The following is a 17,912-nucleotide window of genomic DNA, read 5'->3' on the forward strand; positions in this document are numbered from 1 at the left end:
CCATTCCTGCCAATGACATTTATACAGTAAATTAGGGGGAATATTAATTATAGCAAAAATGATAAAATATTAATTTAATAAAAAAAAAAAATTGCTCTTTTTTAGTTTTATAGCACAAAAAAATCAAAACCTCAGGAGATGAACAAATACCATCAAAAGAAATCTCTATTTATGGGAAGAAAAAGGATGTCAGTTAAAGTGGTTGTAAACCATTTTGACTACTTCTACCTTCTAGAATAAGGCTTGCCTATAGGTAGTGGAAATATCTCCTAAATGTGCGCCGTTTAGGAGATATTTCACTTGTAGTCCGCCAAAAATGTTAACGGCGCTTGCGTGGGGAGGAAACAAAACTAAGTGCCATTTCTTCCCCAGTCTGTGCCATAAATGGCGGCTCTTGTGTACATGCGCGGGAGTGACATCACAAGCTCAGGTGAATCACAGAGCCGGAGTCCTCAGCCCGGAAGGAAGAGTGGGCAGAAGATGGACTCTGCCTACACAGGGGACATCGCTGGATTCTTTTGCAGATAAGTGGCACATATTGGGCTAGTATGCGATGCATACTAGCTCATTATGCTTTTCATTTGCAGGCTTTGCAGCGGGCTAAAGAGGAAATAAAACCCATCAGGGTTTACTTTCTCTTTAAAGCTACGCAGTCCTGGATCGCAAAAAATGGCCTTGTCATTAAGGGGGCAAATCCTTCTGGGGCTTAGTGGTTAAGGATGCAAAATCAGCTTAAAAATGGTCAAAGGTTCATTTGTGAATAAAATCTAAATGATTTTAGAAGCATCTCAAACTGATGCCATCAACCCAAAGCCTGTTGACACAAACCCAACTTATGCAGAAAACTGATAAAGTGTTAACCCAAACTTTGAAATCGCTGCCAGACCCTCTATTATAGCCAGGCATACTACACTGTATATGCATTTTATTAAAACAAGGCATGTAAATACTGTTTTAGAGCTATCTTTAGGCCTGTCACATGACTTTGATCCAGGTCTCCTGCAAGAGAGGCCGAGATCTCTCTCTGACATCTGCCAGGGAGGTTACATGGTTGCTCAGCCCCTCCCACGGTAGCCCTGGAGGCCAGCCGAGAGTCACGTGACCGGCCTGAAGATAGCTCTAAAACAATATTTACAAGTCTCATTTTAATAAAATGCATATACAATGTAGTAGTCCTGGCCATAAAAGAGGGGCTGGCAGTGACAAATTTAAGACAGAGAGAGACAGAGACACAGAGCTGACAGGCAGGGAGAAGGGGTGAGGGGGAAAGAGGAGAGCAGAGAGTAGAGCTGCGGATGACGGAGGAATGTAGGCTGACCACTGTAGTCAGGGCTCAGCAGCCCTGATGATCATGGCCAGCACAGAGAGGGGGACACAAGAAGTGACAGGATCAGCCAGGATTTTTACAGTTTAGAGAGGGGCAGATTAGACAGCACAAGCACTGTGCTGTTTAATCTGCTATAGGCCCCTTTCACATGGTCGGACCGTTCAGGTCCACCTGTCAGCGGCCTGAACGGTCGATCCATGCAATCCTATGGAGCGTCGGATGTCAGCGGAGACATGTTTGCTGATATCCAACCTTATCCGGTACGTCCCCATCCGTCCATGGCGGATCGGATCGCGTGAGATCTGATGAAAACGGACATGCTGTCCATTTCGATCAGATCTCTTCATAGGAGACAGGGGCGCTGCACAAGCCCCTCACCCCTCAGTGAGCAGAGAGGGGCCGTCATCCGCCGGCTCAGCGGAGAGCTCTCCTGCTGAGCTGGCGGACTCCGTAGTGACGGAGTCTGCCTCATGTGGAAGAAGCCTTAAGGGAAAAGGATCTCCATTTTTTTTTAGGTTAACAAACACTGATACAGCATAATAGTGTCAAACAAACTTGCCATACAGGTTACAATCTAATTTTACTTTCTTTGTAAAATCTCCATTAATTTTACCAAGGCTATATAATGTAAGGGCCATGCCTAAACAATTCTGTTCCATTTGTAGCCAACTAAGGAGGCCATCATGCAACAAAATGACTGGTAGATCTAAATGGGATTGTATAATTATATGTGACATGTGGTCCGTTTATATTTCTCTGGGGCATCGTTGAAATTGAGTTAACAGAATGGACAGTTGAGTATGGTTGCAGGCAGAGAAAAGGGTCAATAGAAAGCTGGTTGAAAGCTTTGAAAATTCCCATGTGTACAGTCAACATTAGAGATATGCCAACCATCCTTTCTGCAACTGGCATCAGTTTATGGAATCTCAACAAATAAAATTCACAAAGCTTCTGTGAGGCGCTTTCAGATTCACTCCTATCATAGTATTCTATACGGTCAGTGCATCCTACGAGTACCAGATGTGGTGGTGCTTGTCCCACAGAACACACCAGCTACATATTTACAATCACAGGTTCACTTCCATTACTGGCATAGCATGAGAGAAAAATTGTGTATGAAATGCAAGGTATTTTATATGACTTTGCACATAGAGATAAGATAAACATGTTTATGAGAGAAACATGGCATTTTCTTTTCTTGCATAGTGCAACATGTAATACAAAGGTTATATTTTCAGCTAACACAGGGTATGCTTTGCATAGGCCGTATTTAACGAAGAACCGTTCTGTGGAAGTTGTGCTTAATAAAAGGCATACAGAGTATTAGTCACCATTATTATCTATAGCAACCTTTTTTAACTAGTGTTCTTTCAGAGAATGATAGGGTTTAAGGAATCAGCCATTGGGGCATTCTTCCCACTTACCACCAATGAGCATTTTTAGTATTGAACACCAGTGAAGGGGGCCTGTCTCCAGAAGACCACATGTAAGATGACATATCTGTTCAACCTTTACTGACTTATTAAAGGGTCACTAAAGGAAAAACATTTTTTTGCTGAAATGACTGTTTACAGGGTATAGAGACATAAAAGTTAACTGATTCCTTTTAAAAATGATTAAAATTGAATTTAATCTATCATATAATGTGCCTCTAGTTTCACATTCGGTTTTAAAGGTACATACATGAAGTTCCGGGTGAGAGGTGAGTCGGGAAGACTCACAGAACAAAAACAACAAATCCAGGGCAGTGTTTTGTTTTTAAAATGAATCTGATTGGTTCTGAGGAGTTTTAGACACACAGTAATGACAGCTTAGACCACCGTGAAAATCTCCCAGTACCATGGTTATAAGGAAACAGGCAACCAGGAAGTGTGGAGATCACAGCAGAATTACAGCTACTTCAAAGCAAAAATGAACAATGAGGACATGAAACCAGTACTGCAGTAAGGTAAAGGAAGCTATTTAGCTAAAAAAAAAAATTCCTTTAGTGACCCTTTAAGTCTTGTTCTTCATAGCATTTCTATATGGAGGCAGCCAACTTAAATGACACGCAGGGCTTTGCTTATGCCAACGCTGTCCCCTAATGCCTGGTGATTTGATGAGTGGTGTGGTAATGACCAAGAAACAGTAGAAGAGGTGAGGAAAGCAAAGATCCACAAAATGAATGAAGCAGGAAGACGCTTCTACTGCAGGTTGTCAGATACTGCTTTCTCTCCAGCAAGAAAAAAAAAGTACATAGAAAAGTAGTGGCATCACCTAATCTAAAGCTAGAGAGGGTTTGACCCTGTCCTTAGGCATGGGAAGATATCAAAGAATTTATTCAGAAAATAATGAAATCCAGAATTTTCAAAGTCATAAGAAACCAGAGTTGACATTCGGATGTGAATGCAAAGTCTATACAACAGAACCAGGTTTTATGGAATTATTCTCCTTTGTGGTGTGAAGAAGCCACAGCATCTTCCAAAATGTTGTTCACTTTACTGAGCCAGATGCTAATTGGCAGGGGAGTAGTCGGTTTCCAATTTAATTGGATGCAGGCTTTAACTGCATTCAAGAGAAATATCAAGAATGATTATTTGTACTTTTTCACCAATAAGGATAGAGAAAGAATACTGCTGGCTGGGTTGTGCACTGCAATTTTTCAGGACAAAAACAAGCAAAAAGATATAGGGGTAGATTCACGTAGAATGGCGCAACGTATCCTATTCACGTTACGCCTCCGCAACTTTTACAGGCAAGTGCCGTATTCTCAAAAAAAAGTTGCGTAGGCGTAGCGTAAATAGGTCGTCGTAAGCCCGCCTAATTCAAATTGTGAAGAGGTGGGCGTGTGTTATGTAAATCAGGCTTGACCCGACGTGATTGACGGTTTTCCCGAACGGCGCATGCGCCGTCCGTGGAATTTCCCAGTGTGCATTGCTCCAAAGTACGCTGCAAGGACGTCATTGGTTTTCGACTTCAACGTAAATGACGTCCAGCCCCATTCACGGACGACTTACGCAAACGACGTAACTTTTTCAAATTTCAACGCGGGAACGACGGCCATACTTAACACTGGTACGCCGCACGTACGCCACCATATAGCAGGGGTAACTATACGCCGGGAAAAGCCTAACGTAAATGGCGTAACTGTACTGCGTCGGCCGGGCGTACGTTCGTGAATTCGCGTATCTAGCTGATTTACATATTTTGACGCGTAAATCAGCGTACACGCCCCTAGCGGCCAGCGTAAATATGCAGTTACGATCCGACGGCGTAAGAGACTTACGCCTGTCGGATCTAATAGATATCTATGCGTAACTGATTCTAAGAATCAGGCGCATAGATACGACCGGCCGGACTCAGATACGACGGCGTATCTGGAGATACGCCATCGTATCTCCACTGAGAATCTGGCCCATAGCTTTCATGGTACTGCTTCAGGCATTGTTTTTTTTTTTTTATAAAATATAAATTCTAGCATGGCTTTTTGTTTGTTAAAATGTCTCTTACCATTGATTTTAGTAGGCAAGCACCAATACCATTTTTTTTTTAAATGAGTATCGATACTGTTTTGTTTGTACCATTGCTGACAGCTGAAGTGTGAGCCTAGGTTCACACTGCTGCGAATTCAAAATCGCGGTAAAATGCGCGATTTTGCCGCGATTTCGGCCGCAATTTAATGTAAATCGCGGCCCAAAATCGCAAAAAGTAGTACAGGAACTACTTTTTGAAATCGCAGATGCGGCGTCGCACTGATTAGGACAGTGCCATTGCCGACAATTGTCGCCGATTTGAGATGCGATTTGACATGTCAAATCGCATCTCAAATCGTTCCAAATCGTACCCAGTGTGAACCAGGGCTAAAGCATTGAAAAGTTATTTACAAATTAAATTAAAAAAAAATCTTCGCTTTTTTTCAATGTGAAATGTGTAAATATATGTTAAAGGTGAAAAAATATTAACAGGGGAAGTCTACTGACAGCTGAATGAGTAATCATTTAAGGATGTGGCACCCCGCTCCTTAGGCCCCTTTCACACTGGGGCGGGAGCCACGGTGGCGGTATAGCGCCGCTAAAAATAGCGGCGATATACCGTCGGATTTGCCGTGGGATTCGACCGATAGCGGTGCGGTATTAACCCCCGCTAGCGGCCGATAAAGGGTTAATACCGCCCGCAATGCGCCACTGCAGAGGCACATTGCGTCGGTATTGCCACGGTTTCCCATTGTTTTAAATGGGAAGGAGCAGTGAAGGAGCGGTATACACACCGCTCCTCTCACCGCTCCGGCTTTCACATTGAGGTTGCTGGGCAGGAGTTTTTCAGGCAGTATAGCCTGAAAAACTCCTCAGTGTGAAAGGGGTCTTAACAAACAAATTGCTGGCTTTTTTCTTTTTACATTTCAGCTGTGAGTGGGGGCATCCCGCTGATAGCTGAAAGAACCGAGCCTGGAAATATCAGTTTCAGGTATCAAAGCATTTGCACGAGTACCGATACTCGTGCAAATGCTTAGTATTGGCACCGATACCAAGATCGATACAAACATAGTTTTTGGGCTTTTTCGTCCTGTGCACACTATTCTTTATTGATGCAACTCACTGCTATTAGGACCAGTTGACACCTGAATTGCACAGGAACGCAGTCCGCATTTCTGTGTGCCCCAGTGATTGCGATTTTTATTGCTTTAATATAAAGGGGTTGAAATGTCACTGCATCTCACAAAAAGTAGTGCATGCAAAAATGCACTGCACCAAATTGCATGATACTGCTGTACCATGCAATCTGTTGCAGACAAATGCACTGTGTTTGCAATCTGCATTTGGGGTGTAAAGCAGTGCCGTTACTTATGGTCACATGCTCTGCCCCATTTGTACAATTTTCATAAAGCTCAATAGGTCTTCAGGGTAGCTGTGTAGTCCATCTCAGGGGTAACCATGAAAGAGTGGCTACATTTGCCACCCTAGAACAGAAAACAAGTGAGCGTGAGAGTGGGAGACAGTGGGAGAGTGTGTGTGAGTGAGTGAGTGAGTTCTAGTTATATTACCTAAAACATAGTAGGTCTTCATTTTTTCAGTCAAGGTAAACTGTAAGCATTTATATATCCTATCTTTCCTAAAGGAGCATTATTGCGAAAAAATGCTATAGTCTGCCAACTGTATGCAGGTATTCACTGTATGCATTTTTTCTTTCACGTGTCTTTATTTATCATTTTCTCTGTGTTAACACGCAGGCCAAATTGTGCAGCTAAAGTAACAGAGGTTGGGACAGATTATAAAAGCTGGCCCCACATGGTGAAATCTTATTGCATCTGTCAACAACTACTGTATGTAGTACAAGGCTCTGCCTGATTGTACAGTGGGGATCGAAAGTTTGGGCACCCCAGGTAAAAATTTGTATTAATGTGCATAACGAAGCCAAGGAAAGATGGAAAAAACTCCAAAAGGCATCAAATTACAGATTCGACATTCTTATATGTCAAAAAAAGTTAGATTTTATTTCCATCATTTACACTTTCAAAATGACAGAAAACAAAAAAATTGCATCTGCAAAAGTTTGGGCACCCTGCAGAATTTATAGCATGCACTGCCCCCTTTGCAAAGCTGAGACCTGCCAGTGTCATGGATTGTTCTCAATCATCGTCTGGGAAGACCAGGTGATATCAATCTCAAAGGTTTTAAATGCCCAGACTCATCTGACCTTGCCCCAACAATTAGCACTATGGGTTCTTCTAAGCAGTTGTCTAGAAAACTGAAACTGAAAATAGTTGACGCTCACAAAGCTGGAGAAGGCTATAAGAAGATAGCAAAGCGTTTTCAGATGTCAATATCCTCTGTTCTGAATGTAATTAAGAAATGGCAGTCATCAGGAACAGTGGAAGTTAAAGCAAGATCTGGAAGACCAAGAAAAATATCAGACAGAACAGCTCGCAAGATTGTGAGAAAAGCAATTCAAAACCCACGTTTGACTGCACGATCCCTCCAGAAAGATCTGGCAGACACTGGAGTTGTGGTACACTATTCCACTATAAAGAGATACTTGTACAAATATGGTCTTCATGGAAGAGTCATCAGAAGAAAACTTATTCTACGTCCTCACCACAAAAATCAGCGTTTGAACTTTGCAAATGAACATATAGACAAGCCTGATGTATTTTGGAAACAAGTTCTGTGGACCGATGAGGTTAAAATAGACCTTTTTCGCCGGAATGAGCAAAGGTACATTTGGAGAAGAAAGGGCACAGAATTTAATGACAAGAACCTCTGTCCAACTGTTAAGCATGGGGGTGGATCAATCATGCTTTGGGGTTGTATTGCAGCCAGTGGCACAGGGAACATTTCACGAGTAGAAGGAAAAATGGATTCAATAACATTTCAGAAAATTTTGGATGGTAACTTGATGCCATCTGTGAAAAAGCTGAAGTTAAAGAGAGGATGGCTTCTACAAATGGATAATGATCCTAAACACACCTCAAAATCCACGGGGGATTACATCAAGAGGTGTAAACTGAAGGTTTTGCCATGGCCTTCACAATCTCAACATAATTGAAAATCTTTGGATAGACCTTAAAAGAGCAGTGCGTGACAGACAGCCCAGAAATCTCAAAGAACTGGAAGACTTTTTTAAGGAAGAATGGGCAAAGATACCTCAAACAAGAATTGAAAGACTCTTGGCTGGCCACAAAAAGCGTTTACAAGCTGTGATACTTGCCAAAGGGGGCAGTAAAAGATGTTAACTCTGCAGGGTGCCCAAACTTTTGCAGATACCATTTTTTTGTTTTCTGTAATTTTGAAAGTGTAAATGATGAAAATAATGCCTTTTGATGCCTTTTGGAGATTTTTCCATCTTTCCTTGGCTTCGTTATGCACATTAACCACTTCCCGACCGCCGCATTTAAATGTACGTCCACAGAATGGCACGTACAGGCAAATGGGCGTACATGTACGTCCTTGCCTTTCCGCGGGTCCGATCGGGACCCCCCCGCTACATGCGGCGGTCGGGTTCCCTCGGGGAGCGATCCGGGACGACGGCGCGGCTATTCGTTTATAGCCGCTCCGTCGCGATCGCTCCCCGGAGCTGAAGAACGGGGAGAGCCGTATGTAAACACAGCTTCCCCGTGCTTCGCTATGGCGCTGCATCGATCGTGTCATCCCCTTTATAGGGGAGACCCAATCGATGACGTCAGTCCTACAGCCACACCCCCCTACAGTTGTAAACACACACTAGGTGTACACTAACTCCTACAGCGCCCCCTGTGGTTAACTCCCAAACTGCAACTGTCATTTTCACAATAAACAATGCAATTTAAATGCATTTTTTGCTGTGAAAATGACAATGGTCCCAAAAATGTGTCAAAATTGTCCGAAGTGTCCGCCATAATGTCGCAGTCATGAAAAAAATCGCTGATCGCCGCCATTAGTAGTAAAAAAAAAAAAAAAAAATTAATAAAAATAATTAATAAAAATGCAAAAAAATGCAATAAAACTATCCCCTATTTTTAACGCTATAAATTTTGCGCAAACCAATCGATAAACGCTTATTGCGTTTTTTTTTTTTACCAAAAATAGGTGGAAGAATACGTATCGGCCTAAACTGAGGAAATGTTTTTTTTTTTATGGGGGATATTTTGGGGGATATTTATTATAGCAAAAAGTAAAAAATATTGAATTTTTTTCAAAATTGTCGCTCTATTTTTGTTTATAGCGCAAAAAATAAAAACCGCAGAGGTGATCAAATACCACCAAAAGAAAGCTCTATTTGTGGGGAAAAAAGGACGCCAATTTTGTTTGGGAGCCACGTCGCATGACCGCGCAATTGTCTGTTAAAGCGACACAGTGCCGAATCGCAAAACCTGGCCTGGGCATTTAGCTGCCTAAAGGTCCGGGGCTTAAGTGGTTAATACAATTTTTTACCTGGGGTGCCCAAACTTTCGATCCCCACTGTATACAATACAAATGGAATGTTTAGAAGCGTTCTTACATTACAAATTTGTTGGTAAATCTAAAGCTCACCATACACATTAATATCTGTTGGTCTCTTTTAACCACTTCCAAACCGATGTACGTCTTTATACGGCCTAACTTTAAAGATGGATATCTCGGTAACGGCAGCAGCTGCTGCCACAACCGAGGTATCCATCTTTAGTGTCAGCGGTTCTGTTAACGATAACGGCGGTCTCCGCGGCGGATTCGCCGCGAGATCGCCGTTATCGGCGGCGGGAGAGGGCCCCCCCCTCCCGCCGCTCTCCCGCGCCCTCCGCCGCTTACCGGAGCCGTCGGTAGCGGCGGAGGAGATCGGGTGTGTTCGGCTGCTGACTGGGGACGAGACTGAAGGAAAAATCTCCTTCGCCCGTCCCCATAGCTCTGCTGGGCGAAAGTGACGTCAAAACGTCAGTCCCGCCCAGTCTCTTAAAGAAACATTTTTTTTTTTTGTCATTTGAAAAAATGACAGTTTCAATTTTTTTTTTTTTGCATTTTAGTCTAAATATGAGATCTGAGGTCTTTTTGACCCCAGATCTCATATTTAAGAGGACCTGTCATGCTTTTTTCTATTACAAGGGATGTTTACATTCCTTGTAATAGGAATAAAAGTGATAATTTTTTTTATTTTTTTCCAGTGTAAAAAATAATAAAATAAAAATAAATAAGAAAAAAAAAAGTTTTAAAGCCCCCGTCCCGATGAGCTCGTGCGCAGAAGCGAACGCATACGCGAGTAGCGCCAGCATATGAAAACGGTGTTCAAACGACACAAGTGAGGTATCGCCGCAATCGTTAGAGCGAGAGCAATAATTATAGCCCTAGACCTACTCTGTAACTCAAAAAATGCAACCTATAGAATTTTTTAAACGTCGCCTATCGAGATTTTTAAGGGTAAAAGTTTGACGACATGCCACGAGCGGGCGCAATTTGTAAGCGTGACATGTTGGGTACCATTTTACTCGGCGTAACATTATCTTTCACAATATATAAAACAATTGGGCCGAATTTATTGCTGTCTTATTTTTTTAATTCAAAAAAGTGATTTTTTTCCAAAAAAAGTGCGCTTGTAGGACCGCTGCGCAAATATGGTGTGACAAAAAGTATTGCAATGATCGCCATTTTATTCTCTAGGGTATTAGAAAAAAATAAATATATGTGTGTGGGTTTTAAGTAATTTTCTAGCAAAAAAAACAGTTTTAGTCTTGTAAACACCAAATCTGAAAAACACCCAAAGTAGAGTTAAATACCACTAATTAGGCTTTGATTAATGGATACAAATTGAAATGTTTAGGGAAGCCTTCATAATGCATAGTTTTGGGCAGGGGCGTCCCTAGGGGGGGCCAGAGGGGGCCCTGACCCCCCCCCCCAACATCATGCTGTGCCCCACCATGTGCCCCCCCAAAAAAAAAAAGCTCTGTGGGGGATTCCTCCCCCTCCCTCTGCTCGCCATCACTGCATAATGTGAGCGCTCACACAACCAGATATTCTAGCCTGGACCGTGTTTAAGTGTGTGCACTGCAGACTGCAGTACACTGTAATCACTGAACTACATTATCTCCATCCCTTCTCTCCCCCATCTGTCTCCCTCCCCCTCTCCTGTTCTTTCAAAACATTCACAATTTACTTTCACTTTCAGTTAGGCAGATAATATACGGTGCAAATTTCTTTCCTGCATCCACAGATTGCAGGAAAGAAACTTGCATGATTCCCCCATCAACACAGACAGTGGTGACAGGGGAATATCCCTCCTGCCCAGCAATTCTATTCTCCCGACAAACAGTGATTATCACCAGTGGCTATACAGCAACCAATAGTGATAATTATAAGAAATTCTGCTCATTAATGGTTCAAATCTCAGCCAGTTTCTGCTGAACCAGCTGAGATTTAAACTGTCTATGGCTGGTCTTAGCTCTTAGGCAGCCCATACATTGATTAACACTGTGGAGTGTCGGCTTCCTGGCGTGATCGGGCATGTGGGATTTCAAACACACCCGAGCCCATCTCTATTGGTTGTAGACAGTTGAGCTTCCTGCACATTGCTTAGCAGCAGTGGACCCTTCTCTGACATGCTGATCAGGATGCAATCCAGGTGATGCTCTTAGTCAAATCCTAGTCATAAATATCAGAGATTTTATTGATCAAAGCCCACACTTTACTGGCATAGAGCCCACATGGATGCTGATCATACGGTTGATTATATTTATGTGGTTGTACTCTTGATGCTAATAATTACTGTGTTTATTAGATCTGACTGGGAGCATCACCTGGATCACATCCCGATCAGCATGTCAACAGAGAAGGTTATACAGCATTACTGCTGCTAGGTGACCAGCTGGGGGCTCGGCTCTCTATAACCAATAGTGCCAGCCTTCCCCTGCATGCACCCATAATGTCACCAGCACTAGGTCCTAATAGACTGCCGCCGCTGCCAAGGAGACAGATGCCAGACCAGCGCTGTAAATAGCAGGGACAGGACAGCTGGGGATCCCCACTGTGGCAGAACACCAGGGCCCGGTGGCATGACAACCTTTGCAACAATGATAGTTCTCCCACTGCTTTGGACCCTTATATTTTCTTGGTGTGCTGGTGACATATATCTCTTGTTTTCTGCCACCCTGGGGGGCCCCAGTATAGTAGGAAGGGAGCTCACTGCAGAACATATGAAAGGGCCCATAGTGGGATCGTAGTAAAGGGCCCCAGGAGATATATATATATATATATATATATATATATATATATATATAAAATTGCATTTTATAGTTGGCCCCCCTACTTTTGTCCCTGTCCCCCCCCTAAATATGAAAGCTGGAGACGCCACTGGTTTTGGGACCTCTAAAAAGATTGTGCAGAGAATATAAAATTAGACAGATCAGGGCCTCAGTAAACTTTAATCATCAAAGGGCTAAAAGAAAAACTATTTGCCAGATTCTCTCAATTACATTTTTTTAGAGGTGCACTGTTTGCATGGGCTGCAGACAGCTTCCTAAAGCCTCAGACACACGATCGGATTTCCATCAGACAAATCCGTGGAATTTTGTGCACAGGGCATTGGCCGTGAACTTAGTATGCATACAGACGGCAGAAATATTTCAGCCAACTTACACGAAACTATGTGTTTTTTTCTGCTCTTTAGCGCCAATCTTTGGGCAACTTCTGCTAATGTTGTCTTATGGTTAGCATTGGTTCGGAGCATGCATGTTTGTACTATGGATTTTAGTCCGACGGAAGTGTGTACACATGATCGAAAAATTCGATGGCACACATTTGTCGTTGGAAAATTTGAGAGCATACTATCCCGCATTTGTTGTCGGAAAGTCCAACAACAATTGTCCGATGGAGCGTACAAACGGTCACATTATCCAACAAAAAACCCTGCCATCACACAATTGTTCTCGGAAAATCCGATCGTGTGTACGAGGTTAAAGACAACACTCCTAGCTTTTGCGGCTGTTCAAAGGACACCAGGACTGTAATTGTTTGCAAAGCTTTTACGGTGACAGGTTATAAAAGCATTCTGACATTTCAGAAAAAGAAAAAATTAACTAGGGTTTGCTTTAAAACACAGGTATTCATTTTCTTTGTTTAGTTCAGCATATGGTCACTTATAACTAGATAACCGCCTGAGTATTGACAGTTAGCAGCTATACTGGCAGATTTGCGGTTGGCTTAACAGTGACACCACACAAAACTGATTTTTTTTTATTTGTAGCTGGAAGGAGTGTCCCTCACTGGATTGTTGCCATAATTTGGGCAGTCCAGCAGTGAGTTCTCCACAACTCAAGGAGATGCTTCCTACATCCTGTGATATAGAATATCTGGAGAAACCTTAGGTTAGAGGGCACTATAAGTAGCACACTGGGGTACTAGTACCTTTAAAAGTCTAATACCAGCTAAAACATTTATGTTTAGTAGTAATGATGAGAAAGAACATGTCTTAAAAAAATACAAAATAACTTTATTAAATACAAATATGTATAAAATCAAAGTTCGAAGTTATAATTTACGGTGGTCATTGGTGAAACATTCCAGTTTAAAGCACACGGAGATCGCATATTCCCAACATGTTTCGCGATTTTTGCTACTTCAGGGGAAGGCAAAATCCGTTCAAAAATGTTTATAACGAAGTCAAAGTAAATAATCAAATTAGCCTTATACAGTAAAGAACGATACATAAACATATGGGTTACATAGACATTTGGCAGGTGGCCAGGGGATACTCCAGAGAGGGGGCAATCTAGACGTGCTTACCCACAAACACCACAGAGTCAGGCGCTCGATGTCTCCCATAGACATGGATGGATATACAGACCCTGAGTGGAATCAACACAATGTTCCGAGGGCGGTCACAAAAAGAAGCTAAATGAGCCCGGAAAGCGACTGTTGGATGAAGAAACATATACATAGCCGTAAGAAGATATTAGAATAAAGTCAAATATCTTTAAGTGAATTGGTGAGGTCCAATAAGTTGGACACAGCAATTATTATTAAACCAACAAGGTCTTTATAAATAATACTTACAGATAAGAATATGTTATTAAGGGAGGTGGAAACGAGACGCAAACCACGGCGTCAATGATTGGTCCTCTAAATCCTATATAATGTACAGAGAGGAAAGAAAAAATCAAACTGAAAAGGAAAAGGGAGGGGTAGATGAAGGTCTAAATAATGCTAGTTGTTAATTGGCTGCCACTATTCCTCCCTGGTAGCAGAGAAAATAAATATAGAGAAAGTATTATAGTTTGAATGGGGAAGAGCCCATGGGGCCAATTCATGGGCTCTTCCCCATTATAATACTTGGGATAGTTTTTCACCGATTTATGTGTTCCCTCCAGTCCAGTTGCTTCTGTGTCTTCTACGCAGGATCAAAAGAGGACAGAAGCTGATAAAATCCTAGTTGCCCTGGTCCCTGGGAGATCCTGGTTTGGCGGAGATCGTGAGGATAGCAGTAGGGGATCCTTGGACTCTTCCATCACACCCAGATCTGCTTTCACTAGGTCCAGTGTTCCATTCTGCCTTACAAATGCTAAATTTGACAGCTTGGCTGTTGAAGCCCTCGTTCTAAAGGATCGGGGGCTTTCGGGCTCAGTGGTAACTACCCTGATTAATGCAAGAAAGCCAACCTCTAGGGCTATTTACTATAGGGTCTGAAAGGCCTGTTTTCTGGTGTGAAAACAAGGGTTGGCATCCTCGCAAATATCTCATAAGGAGAATTCTCGCTTTCCTACAGTTAGGACTCGAGTAGAAATGAAATTAGCCTTGAGTACTATCAAGGGTCAGGTCTCGGCCTTGTCAGTTCTTTTTCAAAGGCCTCTTGCTTCACATTCCTTGGTTCAGGCTTTTATACAAGGAATAAAGCGTATAAATCCACCAATTAAAACTCCTTTATGTCCACTGGATTTGAATCTAGCCTTGTCGGTCCTCCAGGAGTCTCCCTTTTAGCCAATGTGTGATGCTCTAGTCACAAAGAAATTAGTCTTTTTTGGTTGCGGTAACCTCCGCGAGAAGAGTTTCTGAATTGGAAGCTTTTTCTTGTAAAGAGCCATTCTTAGTGATTTATAGGGACAAGGTGGTGTTATGTCCTCGCCCGTCCTTTTTACCTAAGGTAGTATCCAGTTTTCACATGAACCAGGGTATTTCCATACTTTCATTTTTTCCAGAACCGTATTCTTTAGAAGAATTATTACATTCCCTTGATGTAGTAAGGGCGGTTAGTTTCTATTTGGAGGCGACTGCCCAGATACGGAAAACGGTCACTTTGTGTTGCCAGAAGGCCCCACAAGAGGGCAGGCAGCATCAAAATCGACCATTTTTAGATGGATTCGTCAAGTCATTAGTCAGGCTTATGAGTTAAGGGGGAAGATTCCGCCTTTTTATCCTAGAGCGCACTTCTACCAGAACAGTTAGTGCTTCCTGGGCAGTGCGACACCAAACCTCCGTGGCTCAGGTTTGCCAGGCCGCAACATGGTCACCGGTGCATACATTCACAAAATTCTACCAGGTGGATGTAGGTCAGCAAGAGGATGCCGCCTTTGGGCGCAGTGTTCTGCAGGCAGCAGTATAGGTCCTCACGTCTGGCGGCGGTTTTCTTTATTTTTTTGTGTGTCTCCCTCCCACAGATGCCATTGCTTTGGGACATCCCATGTATAAATTATAGTGCTCTTTGTCCCATGATGTAGGATAAAGAACATTTTTACAACAGCTTACCTGTAAAATCCTTTTCCTGGACGTACATCGTGGAACACAGAGTTCCCACCTCTCTTATTGGGATATATATATATATATATATATATATATATATATATATATATATATATATATATATATATATATATAGCTTTACTACAAAACGGAGGTACTCCCGGTATGGGAGGGGTTATATAGGGAGGGGGACTTCCTGTCTTGATTATGCCAGTGTCAATCGAGTGAAGGTGGGCGTATAACCATATAGTAATTACTATGGTGCTTTGTGTCCAGTGATGTACTTCCAAGAAAAGGATTTTACAGGTAAGCCGTTATAAAAATCCTATTGCTGCTATTCATCTAAACATCCTAATATATACACACTATATTGTCAAAAGTATTGGGGCGCCTGCCTTTACACACATGAACTTTAACCAGTTCCCGACCCCCGCATGTACATATACGTCCACAATATGGCACATACAGGCACATGGGCGTACATGTACGTCCTCGCCTATTAGCGGGTGGGGGGTCCGATCGGGACCCCCCCCCCGCTACATGCGGAGGTCGGGTCCGCTCGGGGAGCGATCCGGGACCACGGCGCGGCTATTTGTTTATAGCCGCTCCGTCGCGATCGCTCCCCGGAGCTGAAGAACGGGGAGAGCCGTGTGTAAACACGGCTTCCCCGTGCTTCACTGTGTCGGCGCATCGATCGCGTCATTCCCTTTATAGGGAAGACACGATCGATGACGTCATTCCTACAGCCACACCCCCCTACAGTTGTAAACACATACTAGGTGCACCCTAACTCCTACAGCGCCACCTGTGGTTAACTCCCAAACTGCAACTGTCATTTTCACAATAAAGAATGCAATTTAAATGCATTTTTTGCTGTGAAAATGACAATGGTCCCAAAAATGTGTCAAAATTGTCCGAAGTGTCCGCCATAATGTCGCAGTCACGAAAAAAATTGCTGATCGCCGCCATTAGTAGTAAAAAAAAAAAATTAATAAAAATGCAATAAAACTATCCCCTATTTTGTAAACGCTATAAATTTTGCGCAAACCAATCGATAAACGCTTATTGCGATTTTTTTTACTAAAAATAGGTAGAAAAATACGTATCGGCCTAAACTGAGGAAAAAAAATGTTTTTATATATGTTTTTGGGGGATATTTATTACAGCAAAAAGTAAAAAATATTGAATTTTTTTCAAAATTGTCGCTCTATTTTTGTTTATAGCGCAAAAACTAAAAACCGCAGATGTGATCAAATACCACCAAAAGAAAGCTCTATTTGTGGGGGGAAAAGGACGCCAATTTTGTTTGGGAGCCACGTCGCACGACCGCGCAATTGTCTGTTAAAGCGACGCAGTCCCGAACTGTAAAAACACCTTGGGTCTTTAGGCTGCATATTGGTCCGGGGCTTAACTGGTTAATGGAATCCCAGTCTTAATCCGTAGGGTTCAATATTGAGTTGGCCCACTCAACAGCTTTAATTCCTCTGGGAAGGCTATACACAAGGTTTAGGAGTGTGCCTATGGGAATGTTTGACCATTCTTCCAAAAGAGCATTTTTAAACATTCACATAGACGCACTCCTAAATCTTTTGGACAGCCTACCCAGAAGAGTTAAAGCTTTTATAGCTGCAAAGGGTGGGCCAACTGAATATTAAACCCTACGGAGTAAGACTGGGATGTGTGTAAAGGCACTCTCGCCTAGCAGTAAAAAGGGGTTGCTGGTTCGAATCCCGACCATGACACTACCTGCCTGGAGTTTGCATGTTCTCCCTGTGCCTGCGTGGGTTTCCTGTGGGTACTACGGTTTCATCCCACACTCCAAAGACATGCTGGTAGGTCAATTAGCTTCTGCCTGAATTGTCCCTAGTATATGAATGCGAGTTAGGGACCTTAGATTGTAAGCTCCTTGAGGGTAGGGACTGATGTGAATGTACATTGTATATGTAAAGCGCTGCATAAATTGATGGTGCTATATAAGTACCTAAATAATAATAAAGGCAGGTGCCCCAATACTATTGACAATAGTGTGTGTGTTTTATTATATTTAATATATATATATATATATATATATATATATATATATATATATATGTAGCGCTACCCCCGAAGGAGACGCTGATTTATTATTGGGAACGGCATATTGAGTTAACTTAATGTGGCGTATGGGTACAGTTGGAGAACAAAGCAGTGAGCGAAGGTCCAGACAGTGAATAAAGGGTTTCCAATGCTTTATTTCCTGGCCAACATCAATTTCAAATGGGAAGAAAAGGTTGATGAGGAGAAAAGGGAGAACCTTGCGATATCAGGCCTGGATATGAACCGAGCAGTCCTGCTCTCAGTAGTATCAAATTGTGATTCGTCGCCACTCTTTCCGAGTGGGTGAAGTGCCCCCGGACAGACCCCTCTTACAAGCCTGGCAGCCGAGGTGTCACTTT

The 17,912-nt window shown here is 42.6% G+C and overlaps 1 protein-coding gene across 8 annotated transcripts in view; it reads right to left on the bottom strand.

Moving 5' to 3' along the window:
- The window catches only part of CARD9 (caspase recruitment domain family member 9), a 113,445-nt gene that overhangs the window by 82,687 nt on the left and 12,846 nt on the right, over positions 1-17,912 (bottom strand). The gene's annotated exons all lie outside the window — the stretch shown is intronic.

This window comes from Rana temporaria, chromosome 9 (assembly GCF_905171775.1).
Source record: "Rana temporaria chromosome 9, aRanTem1.1, whole genome shotgun sequence".
Lineage (NCBI taxonomy): Eukaryota > Metazoa > Chordata > Amphibia > Anura > Ranidae > Rana > Rana temporaria.